Raw genomic sequence first — 5,472 nt, forward strand, 5'->3', positions numbered from 1 at the left:
GATAACACCAAACAAAAAGCACCCGGCAGGCCCGGCCCCCTCCATACCAGAGGGATTTCTATCCCCAGCCGCCAGCAGTCGGTAAGGGGCTACCCTCTGCCTGCCCGACAGCCGGGGACGCGTGCCATTAGCTCCGAGCCGATAGCCAGATTACACGCAATCCTCCGGAGAAAGGAACGCTCCCAGGAGACCAGCTGCTCAAATCGCCACATAAATCTTGCTCGCCACCGGTAAGAGATGCTTATTCAGGGACAGAAAGGAAAATACAGCTTAGCATAAGCCACTCCAACGCAAAGCCAGACAGGCATTCAAGCCTGCAGACGGTGCTTTTACACCTAGAACAACTCAATTGCATCCTAGGAACCGCAGGCCCGTATCTGCGAGGCAGCAGCAGATGTATTTGGGTTAGGCTGAACTGAGCTCGGGACGTTAGCTGGCACCGCAGGCGGGCAGAGCCCCCGTCGCACAGCCGGCGTAGGCGCGATGGATACGTGCCAGGCTGCTGTGTGCCACGCCGAGGCTCTGCCCCGGACCCTCCAGTGGGGCCCTGCTAGAGCATATGGCAACTCCTCCCTGCCCAAACGCCCCGGCTTCCTTCTGAAAGGAGCTGCACTGCACGGGGGAGATGGCATGCAGCAAGGTCTCCTCTCGGCAGGAGGGTGGCTCAAGCACTGCCCCAGCGTGCGCACGGTCGAGTAGGAAAAAAGAGAAATCGGAGGCTCTCTAAAACGTACAATTCAGGGGTTTTTTTCCTCAAGTTCTGTCCCAGAGGAGCTGCTAGAGGCCACTGTTGGCACCAAGCAGGATAAACCAGCGGGCAGGAGATGAAAGGGGAAGAGAATGCAGTCCACGTAGTTACCACAAAGGCCATGCACAGCGCTACGTACATGGAGAAGAGCCTGCACTTACAAACCCCTCATCTTTTGCAAGTAGGTAATAAAACTTGACTCTCTTCCAAGCTGAGATCAATAGCTTGTGATGGAAACCGAATTTTATTTTAATGAAAATAACAACAGCAAACAGCATGTGAAGTGATGCAGTCAGCAGTAAGTCATCTTTCCATAACACCAATATTTTGAGTCACCTTTAAAAATGGCTCAAAGGGCGTATAGTGCTTTAACGCTGTACGTGCCTTCTGACACTGTAAATCCGCATGTTCAGGCCCTATCCTTGGTTTCAATACAGGTCATAAATGGCACCCTTTGGACCCTTGTCCCCGATTTGAGGGGGGGCCCAGGTCCCCGACAGGCTCTGGAATGAGCTCAGGCAGGAGCAAGGAGCCCGGGAGCAGCCAGCAACAAGCCATGAGGGGTGGGTGCTGCCTACAGCACCATCCGTCCAAGGAGTTCAAGAACCCACAGGGAACATTTCTCAGCGAAACGTGCGAGTATTGGTAAAGATTCACGGGGACATTAGCTCAAACTTCCAGCTATGAAAGGACTTCTGATAAGGAAAAATAGGCTTTAAACTTGAAAGGGAACACAAAGGCCGGGGGGGGGAAAGGCACAAGTTACTTGACACGGAAACTACACAAAGGATTCATCAGGACAAGTTCATGCTTTCAGTTTCCAAAAGTTAATACAAACTTTCATCGCAGGAGGAACCGCTCCCTCCCGCAGCACATTTCTTACCCAGCAGTTCAGAGTTGTGCTTACTTTGATGTAAAGAAGGATGCAGCAGTCGCTTCCATAGGAAGCTCCTACTCCAGAGCCCAGGCCGGTGACTGGTGACCCTGCCTTGGTGAGGTCCCCGGGTGAACCTCACAAGCTCACAGACCGTGGACAGTCCGCACCATGGGCAGGGGCTCCACTTCATCCATTAATCCACACCTTAAAGGCAGGATTCTTCTGCCTCATGTTCAGCCCCACATTTAAAAACCAAAAAGCATACAGAACGCAACTTACATCCTGTTTTTTTAAAGAAGGGATTTCATCACCCGTCTTCAGGAGATGCTTCCGAATAGCGTGCCCCATGCGACAAACATCTGCCACCCCGCAGTTCTCATTAGCCAGATATCAATCCTAGGAGTGACTTGCCTTCCTTACTTCCCATAAGGCCCAGCCCAGGTAGCTGCAAGGCTTGGCTGGATCTTATTTGAGTTGTGTAACTGGACAGCCCCGAGCACACACAGCCTCCTTCCAGGGGTCCCGCTCCCACCCGAGGAGGCCAGGTGATGGAAAAGAAGTGCTGCAGTTGCCAACATTGCCCTACTCAAGTGCTTTATAACTATTAAGATATCAGGCTGGATCTAAGCAGCGTACTGCCAAAGTCGGGGAAAGAATGAGAGGAATGAGGGAAGAGGGAGGGAAGGGGACGGGTGGAAAATTCAGCCGCAGAACCGCGAGTTAAGAGATCAAAGAAAGATGACTACTTTCGCAAAAGCGAAGAGACAGATGGATACAAACTGTGGAGATTAGCAATGGGAGTGTGTGACGCCCTGTATGCTGCCATCAGACATGGCGTATGAGACGCAAAACCTGTTAAATTAAGAGAAGAAATCCAATCTGTTATGTTGTATATCTGTGTGCTTTACGAGGCCATTACCATGGAATCTGGGTGCTTCACATTCCATTTTAAACGAACACATCTAATAAAGTGAGTCACTCAATGCAAGACTTAAAAATAGAAAACTTATAATCACCACCACTACAGTTTGCATAATTTGCCATTGGCACAGTGGCATTGTCTAATTCCATCTTTCTCCTTCTTTCCAAAAGCTTCTCAGGTAAGTTCTGGATGATGAGAGCCCCAGACCGATGTCCCTCCAGGCCAAGCTGAGTCTTGAGCTGCCTCTGCTTCTCCAGACAGCTGAAGTCGCTTCCCTCAGCTGCCTCTAATCCAGCTTTTGATCCTTCTTGCAGGACTACTTAAAAGGTGGCTGCTGCGACAGCGCACAGAAAGCAGCGGGACGGGCCACAAGTAGGATTCTTACTGCAGTTGCCGTAAGTGTTTAAAGCTGTACTATTTATTCTGAGTGCGTTACCGGCAGTTTATGGGTGTGCAATGCAGGAAGTGGCCAAGTAACGAGAAAAAGGGGATGTAATCAGAAAAAAATCCCATTAGCACCCCCCTTAACAAGATCATCTACCAGCTCTCCTATAGCTTTTTTTTTTTTTTTTTAAAAGCAAACAAGACTGAAGTGGTCAATACATAGGGTGTCAGACCGCATTAACCAAAGCGAGTATCTTAGAAGCAAGTGATTAAAGCTTAAGCCAGCCCAAACTGAAGACGCTTCCCCTGCAGCGCTATCAGCCATCAAGCATCTCTCTCCTCGGCTGAAACGGGTCTCACCTCACCGGCTGCCCTGCCCGACTTGTTACCTGGCCAGCAAGGACAGCAGACGAGAGAACAAAGCAGCACGCTTTGAAGGGCAACCAAAGCTTGTTATCTGCCTCACCGGCAGAAGCCTGGGCCACTGACTCACGCGCTCGTGACTCCCACATGCCATTACTGTAAGCCATAGCTGTAATGAAGCCACACACCAAGAAAGAGTTCCAGTGGGTGCAAAACATGGCTGAAACACCACGGCAGAGTCCATCCTCCAGGTCCTCTCCGACAGCCTCTGATGCTTACTTTGGGTTCTTAAACACAAGTTACGTCACTTTAATTAAAGTAATTATCCAAGAACTACCTCATCAACCAAGCACAGAAACATAACCCACAACAGCTAGACAGCTCACAGGGTTACAAGTCCCTTTCAGCCTCAGACCACACCACAAATTTGTAAGTTCCTGTACACAGAACTCAAAACCCGAAAACCCCGCAGGCCACCCTGCACTAATAAGTGGAAGCAAAGCAGCAGTTTACCATATGGGGAAAATCCTTCCCACGCTCCAGGACAGGCAACTAGCTCGGCAACCATGCCCAAAAGTAGTTGCAGCACTTGTCATGCACAAAAATAAAGGAAAAACAAAGCACAAAATAGGCGTACTATCCTCATCCCTTCCCTGGGTCCCTGCTGATCCAAACTACTCAATTTGCTTTCTGCTCTCGGGTGACCGAGACCTTCCCACCCAGCGCTACATGATACCCAACTGCTTTAAGCTGTATCCTACAAGGAACAAACTTTTTCGGCTTCTTTTTCCACTACTTGTATTTTTACCCTCACCACTTTTTCTTCTTCTGTTTCATAACCCTCATACAAAACCAAAAATGTCTTACAGCTAACAAGGGGCAAAGTCCAATTTGTAAATTTTCCTTGGGATTTCAGATAGCAATAATTTTGCCAGAGAAACCAGTATGTTTGCGAGAATAAGGCAATACTTACAGACAGCAACGGCTGTAATCCCAAGCACTGTACCTAAGAACTAACAGGAATACAAAGAAACACTGAGGCCATGAGCATTTCGAGTTTTCCCCATCATACAGACATCATAATGTGTTTATCAAGTTTTGACATAAAAGTCATTAAATTCCCTCCCCTCCTGTTGAAAGACTACTTAAAACCTGCCACCAAGGAGGGGGAAACCTAGCCTCCGGCCTGATTACTGACTAAATGTACGCAGGAGGATTTCCATACTTTTTTGTTCTTGTACCAACATTGCCTTTAGCTTCATTAGTTCAAAGTCATTCTTGCTTTCTATATTGGTGGGGGTTTCTATCAGCCATAAACCCCACCACACGCGCAATTCAAACTTGCAAATACTATAAACCAATTACAATCATTAGAAAGAAGTGTTGTTAGATACAGTTAATTTATAGCTGTTCACCCCTTTTTTCTGATATTCTTCCTTCCCCTCACATTCAATGCAGACATTTGATTAGACAGCCTACCAATTCAGCTCGATACTAACGCTGACCTATATCCACCGTTTCCTTCCCCCTTCTAGCCAAACGCTAAAGGAGAAAGGATTAAAAAACAAGGTGCTTTGCTTATTACAAGACGGGACATAGACCTGCATACACAAACAGGTACCTGCTCAAAAAATAACTACAAATTAGGTGATTGCTTAGGTGTGTCAAGGAAGTAGCCTAGTTTTATACACAGGAATAAAGATTGAGACCTGATAGTACATGCAAATCTAATCCCAGAGGAGGGGCACGCATTCAATACCATTTTGAAATCAGAATCAACACTTGGTTTGAGAAACACTTTGCCAAGCAAAAAAGGCACAGTCTAAGACTTTGTACCCAGCCACCAGGGAAACGACAACCTGGGCTCCGTCAGCATTGTCAGGATATAACTCAGGGCGAGCTCATCTGGCATTTGGAAACCCCTCTCGAGACAGAGCTACACACACGCTTGGGAACCTGGCTCAAAGGAAGTTAGGTAGGGATACGAAACGTTTCTAGAAGCAATACCATGATACCGTAAGCACAGTTTTGGTTCATTACGTAATAAAAATGGTTTTCTAAAATAATGTTTTTGGGAAGAAACAGGCTACCTCTGCATTAGCAAGAGCTGTGACACAGCTGCAGCGGAGCCCTAAAGCGCAACAGCTGCCGCTGAGAACACAGCCCCCATGGTCTCTG

At 47.9% G+C, this 5,472-nt stretch overlaps 1 protein-coding gene across 2 annotated transcripts in view; it reads right to left on the reverse strand.

Moving 5' to 3' along the window:
- The window catches only part of LOC118451665 (glycerol-3-phosphate dehydrogenase, mitochondrial-like), a 27,312-nt gene extending 22,115 nt beyond the window's left edge, over positions 1-5,197 (reverse strand). For both annotated transcript variants that reach the window (XM_035888653.1, XM_035888652.1), the window contains exon 1: positions 5,185-5,197. The gene's annotated coding sequence lies outside the window, so the exon portion shown is untranslated. The remainder of the gene's footprint in view (positions 1-5,184) is intronic.
- Positions 5,198-5,472: the final 275 nt, after the last annotated feature.

The sequence above is a fragment of the Egretta garzetta genome, unplaced genomic scaffold, assembly GCF_000687185.1.
Source record: "Egretta garzetta isolate BGI_Z169 unplaced genomic scaffold, ASM68718v1 scaffold191, whole genome shotgun sequence".
NCBI classification, from domain to species: Eukaryota; Metazoa; Chordata; class Aves; order Pelecaniformes; family Ardeidae; genus Egretta; species Egretta garzetta.